The sequence below is a fragment of the Stegostoma tigrinum genome, chromosome 38, assembly GCF_030684315.1.
Source record: "Stegostoma tigrinum isolate sSteTig4 chromosome 38, sSteTig4.hap1, whole genome shotgun sequence".
Taxonomy (NCBI): Eukaryota; Metazoa; Chordata; class Chondrichthyes; order Orectolobiformes; family Stegostomatidae; genus Stegostoma; species Stegostoma tigrinum.
This window is the reverse complement of record NC_081391.1, coordinates 4771721-4785768: the sequence shown is the minus strand read 5'-3', so window position 1 is coordinate 4785768 and position 14048 is coordinate 4771721.

Below are 14048 nucleotides of genomic sequence, written 5' to 3'. Positions count from 1 at the left end.
TCAAATTCCTTGCTGGTAAATGACGTCCCATTGTTCATGACCAATACTTCTGGGAGTCAGTGTGTTGTGAGTGACGCTTGCAGCTTCTCAATCGCCATCCCTGAGTTTGCTGAACAAATGTCATGCATGTCCACACTTTGAATGTGTGTCCACAATGACCAGGAACATTGAGCCCATGAAAGGAATGACAACATGCAACTGAGTCTAGAATTTACCCAGCAATTCCCATGAATGTGGGGTGCTGCTGTTGGCAATTTTTGTCTTTGGCACTCTGGGCACTGTCCCACCCACACAACTATGGTGTCGTCCAGCCCTGGCCACCAGACATGGCTTTTGCCAGCATCTTCATCTTGGAAATGCCAGGATGACCCTGGGGGAGTATGGCCAGTATCTGGCTCACCATATCCAAAAAGGTTTCAATCCTGTTTGCAATGGCCTTTGTTTCCCCCATTTCCACCAGCTTTTCAGGTTTCGCTAGGATAGGATTCTATGTCCACAATTGGATATTGTCTGCAGTGACTGGAAGGGTATCCAGAAAGTTGAAAACCAAAAATGGACCAGAGGGGTTCCACCAGTCGAGTATCTTCCGCCAGGAGGTGGCTCAAGACATCTGCATTAGCCACTTGGCTTCCTGGACAGTGTTCTAACTTGTAAGCAGTGAGACTAAGGGCCGGAATCCCATCAGAAGCTATGGGCAGCACTGGGTTGTCTTGCCAGGGTGTGCACTCTCCTGGGTACTGGCCTCTGAATTTTCCTTTCAAGTCAGGCTTTGTAGGACTCCTTTGCTGTCTCAAGTCCACATATCACCAATAACTACAATGGCTTGGCTTGCCAACCCAGATCCTGAAGAACTGATTGGCCACTTGGCTGGGACTGGACTTTGTCATCAGGTTCTGCTGTGGTTTGGCCAAGGGTCCATCTGCTCAGGACATGCCCTGTGAGGCTGTGCAAATACCTACACTCATGTCTTCCCTAAACTCAGTTGGTGAGGTGAGGGTGTTCACTTCCCTTGGGATGCCCTGTAGTTCCCATGCTCCACTTGCTGCATTATTTAATGAAAAGGCCAGCTGCAGTGCCCATTCAAAGTCCAGTTGGGCCTCAGCTAGTAGGGACTTCTGCATGGTTATATCATCAACCCCACATACCAAATAGTGTCTCAGCCTCATTCAGGGTAAACCCAAAAATCACATGCTTCTGTCAGTCTTCATTACCTCATCAAAAATCCCAATACAGATTCCCTTGGCACTAACAGCTGAATAAAACCAATAATGTCTCAGGATTAGAGGTTTGGGTTTGCAATATTCTTTAACCAACTGTAAACTCTTGGAAGTTTTTAAAAGAGTCTGGCACCTCTGGGAAAGTGAAGTCCCTTACAACTGAAATTGTTGCAGGTTCACATGCAGTCAGAAAGATTACTCATAGCTTTTCTTCTGCCCCAAAAAAAAAAAAAATCAAGTTCTCCCAACATATTGAGGCCAGTCTTCAACAGCAGGGTCAAATGAGTTAAGCATCCCATAGAGGCATGATGCCAGAAATGCTTACCCCAACTCCAAGATGACAGTTGCAAGTGATTGTTCCCAGGCACAGATATAATGGAAACTGCAGATCTTGGAGAATCCAAGATAACAAAACATGGAGCTGGATGAACACAGCAGGCCAAGCAGCACCTTAGGAGCACAAGCTGCTTGTTTCTCCAGTCACCACTGAAATAACTGCAGAGGCCAGGTCCCATCACCAAGTCACCCTTTATTTTACTCATGCACAATACACTAGCCAAAGCCAGCCATCTTGGAGTTGATACTCAACTGAGGAGATGCTAATCTCTGGGTTATATTGGTCAGCCAAGGCTTTCCTGATTGGCCCAGGTTAACAACCCCATTCAAGATCCTCATAGTTAATAAGATCAACATGGTCACAATTACTACAATCTCCTGTTTAAGAAAGGAATATATATGCTTTGGAGGTGGTTCACAGGAGGTTTACTAGATTGATATCTAGAATTAGTGGATTATCTTATGAGGATGGGCTAGACAGACTTGGCTTATTTTTGTTGGAGTTTGAAACAGTGAGGGGTGACTTGATTGAAGTATATGTGATCCTGAATGGTCTTGACAAAAAGGACATGGAAATTATGTTTCCTTTTGTGGATGAGTCCAGAACTAGCTTTAAAGTTGAAGCAGATGGGAATGCACAAATGGTTTAACCCTGACCTTAGAATTAGGATTACATTTAGCTTTATTGTCAAATGTATTCAAATGAGTACATTGAAAAGTGTACAAGTCACTGTTAACGGTACCAAATTAGATATAAAGGTCCCTAGGTAAAGCTTCTTCAGTCACTGCTCTTAGAAAAATTGAGAAGTAAGAAGCCCAGCATTGCAGATTTTGGGAATATGTTTTAAGACAGAGAAAAAGAAAATTCAGAACAACCCAGTCCATGTTGGCATCTAGCCTACAATCTGCAGTGGGCTTTAACTCCAGACAGTGCTGGGCTTTACCTCAAGGTCCATGAAACCAGGAAATCATTGTGAAACCAAAGGTTCACATTGAGGCCATGCCACAACGAGACACCACCACATACAGCCAGTTGACTACCGGGCCGGGCCAAGAGACCAATGCACTAGGCTGAGGAATCTCCACGCTGTGCTAACAGACACTGTTACACTGGGCTGAGGAAATTATATGTGGGGCTTATAGACACCGTCATACTAGGCTGAGGAAGCTTCATGCTGGGCTAATAGAGACTGTCACACTGGGCTGAGGAAGATCCAAACACGGCTAATAGAGACTGTCACACTGGGCTGAGGAAGATCCAAGCCGGGACTGTCACGCTGGGCTGAGGAAACTCCATGCGTGGCTAATAGACACTGTCACACTGGGCTGAGGAAACTCAATGCGTGGCTAATAGAGACTGTCACATTGGGCTGAGGAAATTCCATGTGTGGCTAAAAGAGACTGTCACACTGCTGAGGAAGATCCAAGCGCGGCTAATAGAGACTGTCACACTGGGCTGAGGAAGCTCCAAGCCGGGCTAATAGAGACTGTCACGCTGGGCTGAGGAACGTCCACACTGGGCTAATAGAGACTGTCATGTTGGGCTGAGGAAGGTCCATGCAGAGCCAGTAGAGACTGTCACGCTGGGCTGAGGAAGGTCCATGCAGAGCCAATAGAGACTGTCACACTGGGCTGAGGAAGCTCCATGCGGGCTAATAGAGACTGTCACACTGGGCTGAGGAAGCTCCATGCCGGGCTAATAGAGACTGTCACATTGGGCTGAGGAAGCTCCAAGCCAGGCTAATAGAGACTGTCACACGGGGCTGAGGAGACTCCACTCCGGGCCGAGAGACTGTCATTGCTGGGCTCGGAGGATGCCTCATCGGGCCGGGAAGCTGCCATGCCACCAGGAAGCTTCGTCAGGTCTGCACTGAGGCCGGGAGTACTGAGTCTGGGAGTTATAAGATCAAGAGATCCAAGGTCAGATGCCAGGAGGCTGGAGGCTGAGAAAAGAAGAAAAACAAAGGAGAAAAAAAGAGAGGTGAGAAAAGGATAGAGCAGGCGCACTCTAGCTGAAGCATCCTACACTGTTATTGACTGGCATAATGGGCTTAAAAGGCCAATTGGCCTAAATCTGGTCCTTATTTATGTGTTTGAAGATCCAATGCACTCTCCAATGTGGGAATGAGTGATGGTTAAACATAGGACATTTACAAATCTTATAAAACATTAACAAAGTTCTCATCCTGTTCCTCTCTCAATGCTGGGTGTGTGAGCCAGCCACTGAATGGTGGCAGACATCCTAGAATTTTAAAATTATTATGAGTGTAAATTATGGTTTGATGTTTTTGTTTCCAGAAGGTTTTGATGGAAAGAAGAAATATCTTTTATCTGGAATTTGAAAGAATACAAATCCCAGGGTAATCTCTCCAGCTCCACAATCCTCCAATATCTCTGTGCCACCCCCACCCCAAGTTCTGCTTCCTTGTCGATCCCCAATTTCCATTATTTCTCTGTTGGTAGCTGTACCTGCAGCTGCCCATTCTGCTCCTTGTTTTTGTTGTATTAGCTTCACAGAATAGCATTCATGTTCTGCCACTCAGCCTAAAACTCTGGAATTCCTCTGCCACACCTCTTAATTTTGTTTTCCTCATTTAAGGCACTCATTAAAACCTACCTTTTTGATCAAGTTTTTAGTCATCACACCTAACATCTCCTTCTTTGGCTAGGCTTGATCATTTTGCTTGATTATTACTCTTATGGAGCACTGTACCCATTTTACCTCATTAAAAGTGCTGGACAAACAAGTTGTTGTTATAAGTGGAGTACTTGGTGAGTTCTGAAGTGTCAGTGTTGACATGTGTTGGTGCAGACTTGATGGACTGTATGATTCTATGATAAGAGTCATACCAGATTCAAAATATAACACTATTTCTGTCTCCACAAATGCTGCCAGACCTGCTGAATTTCTCCAGCTTTCTCTGTATCTATTATTTGGTGCATTCGATCTGCGACTTTCAAAGTTAAAATCAGTTTTGATGGGGCAATTAAGGCAAATACTGTTCCTACTGGCAGGAGAAATCTGCAGAGGATACAATTGGCAAAAGAAACAAGAGGTGAGAATTTTTTTGACACAGCTAGTTGCTGTGATCTTGAATGTGCTGCCTTCAGGGGGCAATAGAATCAGACACAAAGAAACTTTAGAAAGGGAAATGCAAGGTGCAATGAGAAAAAATGTTTGCAGGGTTATGGTGAAGGAGTGGGGAATGGGACTAATTAGAACTAGAACAGATACTTGGGCTGAACGGATTTCTCTGTGCTCTGCGCCAAGCCATGATTATCTTCAACAAGAGAGATTTTAATCCTCCCCCCTTGACAATCAATCATTGGCGGCACGGTGGCTCAGTGGTTAGCATTGCAGCCTCACAGTGCCAGGGACCCGGGTTCGATTCCAGCTTCGGGCGACTGTTTGTGGAGTTTGCATATTCTCCCTTTGTCTGCATGGATTTCCCCCGGGTGCTCCGGTTTCCTCCCACAGCCCGAAGATGTGCAGGCTAGGTGGATTGGTCATGCTAACTTGCCCGTAGTGTTCAGCGAAATGTGGGTTATTATGGGGATGGGGATAGGTCTGGGTGATATGTTTCAAAGAGCGGTGTGGACTTGTTGGGCCGAAGGGCTTGTTTCCACACTGTAGGGTATCTAATCTAATCTAATCTAATCATGTATGAATTCTGCACTGTCAACATACTGGGTGTTACCATTGAAACTAAACTGGACTAGCCATACAAGCACAGTATTTACAACAGTTGGTCAAAGGGTGAGAATTCTGTGATGAGTAATTCACTTCCTAACATTCCAAATCTAACCACAATCAACAAGATACAAGAAGGAGTGTGATGGAATACTCCCCTCTTACTTGAATGAGTACAGCTCCAACAACACTGAAGAAGCTCAGCACCACCTCGGACAAAGCACCTTCCTTCATTAGCACTACTACCTCCAATTGCAATATTTTTAAGGCTCCTCCATCAGCTTCTTCCAAACCCATGATCACTACCGTCTAGAAGGAAAAGGGGTGCAGATACATGGGAACACCGACACCTGCAAGTTTTCCTCCAAACCACTCATCATCCTGACTTGGAAATATATCATTGTCACTTCAGTGTTATGGGTCAAGTTGTGATTCCCTCCCTAATGGTACAGTGGGTCTGTCTACAACACATGGACTGTTGTAGTTCAAGAAGGCAGCTCATGACAACCTCCTCCAGATCAATCATGAAAGGCAGCAAACGCTGGGCTAGACAGCAGTGCACACACCCTATGAATCAATAAAAAATAGTGTGGAGTCTCATTCTGTGCTTGGTTTTAGGAGACCTTAAAATATTATTTTAAAAATATTAAATTTAAATATATTTTCATTCTCACTTTCCATCCCACACGGTTCTACATTAAAAGGATCATGCGCTGCTATTTCCACCACTTGCAGCATTATGCTACAACCAAGAAAATACTCCCTTCCCACTCCTCCCTTGCAGAAATCTGAAGGGGCTGTTCTGTCTATGACACAATCATCATTCCTCTACTCTCCCAGCACCCTAAGCTCTCGCTAATCTTAACCCTAATGCCACACAATATGATGTAAAGTATTCTCAATGTGAAGGCAGGACTTTGTCTCTCAAGGACTGTGTGGTGGTTACACTTACAGATACTGTCATGGACAGATAGATGCATCTGCATTTGGGAGATTGGTGAAGATAAGGTCAAATGCATTTTTTTTCTTCTGGTTTTTCACCATCTGCTACAGACCCAACCTGGCACAAAGCCATTTAAGACTTGACCAGCTCAATCAGTAGCGCTGCTACCCACGCAGTTAAAGACCCACATACACAGTACATTTTGCAGCCTTGATTTCCCCCAAGTACAGTTAAAATTGAGGAGTACTGATTTATTAGGCAAGGGACAATGATATGTGGTAATCAGAAGGCTGTTTCCTCGCCCATGTTTGACCTGCTGCCATTAGACTTCATGGTGCCTTAAGTCAATGTTAAGGATTCTCAGGGCAACTCCAATTCAACAGTATGCCTGTGTTGCCAGATCTGCTGGATCTGTTCTGTCGGGAGGAGTTGGTGTCTGGGGCATTGTCTGTAAGGTATGGTTCCTGAGTATGACTTTGTAAGGCTTTGCTTAACTAATCTGTGAGATACCTTTCCCAATTTCAGCATGAGCCTCCAGATGTGAGTGTGGAGGACTTTGCAGAGTTGACAGAGCTGTTTTTGTCATTTCCACTTGCCTCTGTCGATGCCAGGTGGTTTGTCTGCCTTATTTCCTTGTAGTGGCTTGGTATTTCCATTTCATTTACCCATATTTAGGTATTTATCCATTTCAAGGTGCTGTTAAGAGTCAACCGTACCTATAGACTTACTTCGGTAAAAGAAATTAAGTAGTGAATTTTTTTCAACAATGGTTGTCAGACTCTTAATTCCAGATTTTTATTGAATTCATTTTCCATCATCTGCCATGGTCGAATTTGAACTCAGATCCTGAAACATTACCTGGATCTCTGGGTTTATAGTCTGTTAATAATACTGTGAGAAAATCAGCTCTCCATTATCATTAATGTTTGCGTTCTGGGCCAGAGGGGGGCAATATGGTAGCTCAGCGGTTGGCACTGCTGCCTCACCATGCCAGGGACCCAGGTTCAATTCCAACTTCGAGAGACTTTCTGGAATTTGCACATTCTCCCCATGTCTGTATAGGTTTCCTCCAGGTGCTCTAGTTTCTTCACACAGTCCAAAGATGTGCAGGTTAGGTGGATTGGCTGTCCTAAATTGCCCATAGTGTCCAGGGATGTGCAGGTTAGGTGAGTTAGCCATGGCAAAAGCAGGGTTACAGGTATAATGCAGGGGTCGGGTGGGATGCTTTTTGGAGGGTCAGTGTGGACTCGATGGGCCATCTGGCCTGCTCCCACACTGTAGGGATTCTATGATTGACAATTATCACATTATTAAAAGACTACTTACACTCTCTATTGCTAGACAATGTCCTTTGACAAGTTTAACAGGCTGTTAGTAAGCAACTGCAGCAACTTAATGGAAATTACAGAGAGGTGAAACATGAAATGCTGTGCTCATGAAGCTAAGGGTGAAATGACATAAATTGGGCCGAACCTTTCAGGGAGTTGTAATTCACACAGGAGTATTGTCACCTGGCTTCAAGTTCCTGGCAGATTGAATAAAGGCAAGTTTCACTCACAGTGTTATTTCTTCAATAAGTGCATTATAGAAGCATTGAGCATCAGAAGAAGTGACTTCTCAATTCAATAAGCAAAATTAGAGATTTGAATTAAATATAAGAATGTTTGACGAGTCGAAGTATGGATCTGAACTTAGATTATGTGAAATTGAGAGCCAGGCTGAACTGCTGAGCATGTGCGTGGGATATGGACACAGAATTAAATAGATGAATATTAGCTGAGAAACATTAGTCAGAGTATGATCTTTAATTAAAATGAAAGTTGGTATTCTGAGAATGCCGCAATAAGATGGATGTGGAATTGTTGGAACTCCAGTTGAACCTCAAACAAAATTAAGAGAAGAAAGTGATTGTTGGAGCTGTCAAAGTGAATTGAAAAACATCAATTTGCTCAGTTTACTCAGGTATGATGGAATGATGAGTTGGCAAATTATCAATTGTAGCTTGGCGCCAAAGAGGGCATTCACCCTATCATTTCTGGCTATCACCACCATCCCTCAATCCCTGATCTTGCCTGTAGCTTTGTAAATTTCACCTTTTCAAGTACTCATCCAGTTCCTTTTTGAAAATTTTGAACTTACTTTCATCACCCTTTCAAACAACACATTTAGATTAGAATAACTCAGAATGGAATTCTTCCTGTCATCTCAAGTTCTTTTGCTTGTGTCACCTGCTTACCAATCTCTCATTACTGAAAATCATTTCTCCTCATTTAATTTCTCAGATATCTTCAAGATTTTGAACATCACTGTCAAAATCTCCCCTTAATCTTCTCTGCTTAAAAGGGAACAATCTGAGTTTCTCAGTTTCATCAGGTAATTTGTCTCCAGTTCCACTCTAGGAAATCTCCTTTGTGCTCTCTCTGAGAAGTTGATAACCTTTCTAAACTCTGGTGCCGTCTGAGGCACAAATTAGTCAAAACTTACTTTTATCAGGGCTGGTGGGAGCCAGAGACTGTTTGCCTTCATTTTAAGTAATACTTGAATAAAGGAAATGGAACAGACTTAATTAAAGGCTAATATTTCAAAACCATATCAAAGGCCTCTGAAGTGTGTTGATACATGGGAATAAAGCAATTCATATTTTGATAAGTATTTCAGAAATGATAAACTGCTGAGATTTGTACATAGAGATAACAAGGTGTAGAGCTGGATGAACACAGCAGGCCAAGCGGCATCATAGGAGCAGGAAACCTGACATTACGGGCCTAGACCCTTCTTATTTTAGATTAGATTAGATTCCTTACAGTGTGGAAACAGGCCCTTCGGCCCAACAAGTCCACACCGCCCCTTGAAGCATCCCACCCAGACCCACTCCCTATAGCCCACACACCCCTGAACACTACAGGCAATTTAGCATGGCCAATCCACCTAACTTGCACATCTTTGGACTGTGGGAGGAAACCGGAGCACCCGGAGGAAACCCACGCAGACACGGGGAGAATGTGCAAACTCCACACAGACAATCGCCCGAGGCGGGAATCAAACCCGGGTCCCTGGCACTGTGAGGCTGCAGCACTAACCACTGAGCCACCGTGCCACCCCAAATTTTACTTTGTATCTATAAATAAGCCTATTTAATAAATGTGGGACTCTAACCAATGATTGCACAGGTTCCTTCGTCCTATCTTGTGCCCACGTTGAAATATTTTTTGTTGCTCCTTTTCTGTCCTTCATTTTTCTTTGGACTCTACTCCATCTCTTCATAGTTTCTCTGCTTATAATGAGAGCTAACATCACTATTTAGCAATCCAGAGACTCAGACCAATATCCTGGGAATACAGGCACAAATTTCACCAGCTGCTATGCTGGGAATTCAATGAGTAAATGCAGTGTGTAAATCTATAATCTCATTAATGATGAAGATGACAATTATCATCAAATGTCATAAAATCATAGATTTATCATGGAACTATCTGGTTCATTAAGATCTCTTTGGGAAGGAAATCTGCCATCCTCACTTGACGTGGCCTACATGGATCTCCAGTCCTACAGCAGTTTGGTTGACTCTTAAATGCCCTCTGAAATGGCCAAGGGAGCCACTCAGTTCAAGGGCATTTAGGGATGGAAACAATTAGGAATGCCCACATCCAATTAACAGGCAGAAAAAACAAGCTAGTGTGATCTTTTGTTTCCACCTCTCCTCTGCCCCTTTCAAAAGTTATCCACTATGTTAAATATCTTCTTATTTTTCAATTGGTATATGACTCTGAGCTGACCTCCTATTTTTGTAACATCACCAGCCTCTGGCCTCAGTTGCTCTGTTGCTGAAACTTTAGGGCATCTCGTTGTTAACCCCAGACTCTATGATTCTCGTGCCTAGCGATTTCCACTAATGGTCCAATTTCAAATCTCAGCAAACTTCAACTCATCCAAACAATCTGTGCCTCTCAAAAATGAGCTAACTGACACACAGGCTTATGCTCCTCATCCCATAGTACTTGAGGCAGACAAAGGGGGTGGTCATGGGTACCCGCACAGGCCCAATCTATGCCTGCCTCTTTGTAGGATACATGGAACAATCTCTCTTCCATATCTACACTGCCCCTATCCCCCACCTCTTCCTCCGTTACATTGATGACTGTATCGGTGCCGCCTCATGTTCCCACGAGGAGCTTGAACAGTTCATCCACTTCACCAACACCTTCCACCCCAACCTTAAGTTCACCTGGACTATCTCTGATACCTCTCTCTCCTTCCTGGACCTCTCTGTTTCCATCTCTAGCAACCACCTAGAAACCAATATCCATTTCAAGCCTACCGACTCCCACAGCCACCTAGAATACACCTCCTCTCATCCACCTTGCTGCAAAAATGCCATGCCCAATTTCCAAGTCCTTCACCTCTGCCGCATCTGCACCCGAGATGAGGCATTCCACTCCTGGACATCCCAGATGTTCTTGTTTTTCAAGGACCACAAGTTATCCTCCACAGTGGTTGTAAACACCCTTGACTGTGTCTCGCGCATTTCCCACAACACATTCCTCACACTCCCTCCCTGCAACAACAACCAAATCAGAATTCCCCTTGTCCTCACATACCACCCCACCAACCTCTGGATCCAATGCATCAACCTCCGGCACTTCTGCATTCTGCAATCCGACCCCACCACCAAAGACATTTTTCCCTCCCCGCCCTTATCTGCTTTCTGGAGGGACCACTCTCTCCGTGACTCCCTTGTCTGCACTACACTCCCCTCCAGCCCCACCACACCCAGCACTTTTCCTTGCAACTGCAGGAAATGCTACACCTGCCCCTAGACCTCCCCCCTCACCCCCATCCCAGGCCTCAAGAAGACCTTCCACATCAAGCAGATGTTCACCTGCACATCTGCTAATGTGGTATACTGTATCCACTGTTCTCGTTACGGCCTTCTCTACATCGGGGAAACCAAGCGGAGGTTTGCAGACCGCTTCGTGGAACACCTATGCTCCGTTCACGACAAACGACTGCACCTCCCAGTCGTGAACCATTTCAACTCCCCCTCCCACTTCTTGGATGACATGTCCATCCTGGGCCTCCTGCAGTGCCACAATGATGCCACCCGAAGGTTGCAGGAACAGCACCTCATATTTCGCTTGGAAACCCATCAGCCCAATGGTATCAATGTGGATTTCACAAGCTTCAAAATCTCCCCTCCTCCGACTGGATCCCAAAATCAACCCAGTTCGTCCCCGCCTCCCTAACATGTCTGTCCTTCCTCCCACCTTTCCACTCCTCCCACCTCAAGCCCCACTCCCACCTCATACCCACCAGCCTCATCCTCCCTCCTTGACCTATCCGTCCTCTCTGGACTGACCTATCCCTGGCCTAACTCCCCACCTACACTCACCTTTACTGGCTCCATCCCCGCCTCTGACCTGTCTGTCTCCCCTCCACCTATCTGCTCCTTTATCCATCTTCGACCCACCTCCCCCGTCTCTATTTATTTCAGAATCCCCTTCCCCTCCCTCATTTCCGAAGAAGGGTTCAGACATGAAATGTCAGCCTTCCTGCTCCTCTGATGCTCCTTGGCCTGCTGTGTTCATCCAGCTCTACACCTTGTTATCTCAGATTCTCCAGCATCGGCAGTTCCCACTATCTCATGTAACTTCTGACCTTGTCTACCCCCAGTCCAACACCAGCACCTCCACATTACGGCACTAGGTGGCAACATGGTTTCCAAGGTCTGCTCATTGCAAGGAGAGTCAATAATAAGCTGAGGTAGAATTTGTCTCTATGAGAATTTACAAATAAAAAGGTGTCCTAATTTTAAAACCGTAACCTATCAAGTGCTAAATATGGATCTTAATGAAGGAGTATTAAATTCATTTTCTGAAAAAATTACAATTTTGTCCAGAAAAGTAATCATCATAGAAATCAGCTTAAAAAGAAAGAACAGCATTTAGATGATTTTGGACATAACCATGTGATATCCCAGTTTATTGCAGGCAGTCAATCAAGTATGACAGTGATGGCTTGATGGAAATTTGTGCACAGTAACTGGTAATATAATTATGTGTTTCTGCAATGTTGATTGAGGGAGAAATGCAGTCGCAGGTGCCAGGTTACACTCACCTGTTCTCCTCCGAGATTGTGCTGTGAGTGCTTTTACACCTGAGAAGGCAGAGGGGGCCTCAGTATACTATCACAATTGAAAGACGTCACTTCCAATAGTACAGCACTTCCTCTATTGTAGGAGGGTCAGCTTCAGTGAAACATTATATCTAACCATTATCACGTTCTTATTTGTGGGAGCTTGCTGTGCATGACTTGACTTACTTTACAGCAGTGAGTCTATTTTGAAAGTATTGGCTGTGAAGCAAACTGGGACACCCTAAAGATCTGAAAGGTGGAATAGAATCCAAGCCTTGTTTTTATTCCCACTTTTCATATCCCCAGAGTGAAAGTTAAACTCATGACCTCTGACTTATAGGTGAGAGTGTTACTATAGTGATAAGGCTCAATGAATGTTTTGATAAGTCTCTGAGGTAACTGTGATGTAACTGTGAGATCACCTGCCAGAAGGTTAGAACCTGTACACCCAGAGTATGCTGCTCCGTACACTGTTAATAGTTATTCAAAAGTAACTCAGAAGTATGGTCTGAGCTTGTATGAAGATTGGCTGATAGCCAATTGGCTAATTGGCTAGATCAAAGAGCATAATCTCAGAATGAGAGTTCATAAAACAGAGATGGGGAGGAATTTCTTTTCATGGGGGGTAGTGAATCTTTATCACAGAGGGCAGTTGAGGTTGGTCATTAGAGTATATTAAAAGCTAAGACAGAGTGATTTTTAATTAGAGAGGAAATCAAAGTTTACAGGAGAAAAGCAAGAAAGTGGAATTAAAAATTATCAAACCAGCCATAATTTCTTTGAATGGTGTGGCAGATTTAATGGCCTGAATGGCCTACTTCTGCTCCTATGTCACATCGTCTTATGGTCTAACACAAAATTGAACTGCAACCAAGTGAACAACAGCAGACAGTTCTGGTTGTGAGGAAGGATTTGGATATGTTGAGCATTTAACCCACCACTTTCAGCTCTGAGCATGAAGCTGCCACTAACCACATGTTCCCTCCCCCCTCAACAACTTCACTCCACCTCCAGTCGTCCACCAGTTCTAAATGAGTCTTCGCTTTGACAGCAAAGAAAACTATTGCTAGTCTCTGCCAAGTTTTATCTGGAAATGTTGAAGACATTACAGCTTTGTTGGTACCTGACAGTTGATTGCACATGTTGGACAAGACAATATAAAATTCTTTATTTCCTTCAAAATCTTTGGCTTCCAAACAGATTGTTTAGGTCTAACTCTGCATTTAGCCATACCTCAGCATGAGTCATCAAGTCATTTCAGGGCTTCTTTCCTCATTCACTTCAGTATAACCAGTCTGAAGTTTATGATACTTGTTCAGAACTTGAGCTATTGAACAAGATCTGAGCAACCCATTCAGTCAAAGCTGTCTGATCTTAATGCTCTCCTCATCTGCTTTCTGATGAGTCTTATCTGCATGAATTTCTTAATTTCTCTTCCTCTGTAGTTGATGGTACATCCACTCTTCAAAGTGGATTCACTCTTACTTGTCAGCCTGATCATCCATTATTCTGCAAAATGTATTGGCTGATATCTGCAGCTTGCCTGGAATGTAGTCAAGCCATTGTAGCTTGAGGCAATGACCTAGTGGTATTATCTACTTGACTGTTAATCCAGAAACCAAGATAACATTCTGCCACAGCAGACGGTGGAATCTGAATTCAATAAAAAATATCCGGAATTAAGAATCTGATGATAACCATGAACCTGTTGCCACTTTTTGGAAAAGCC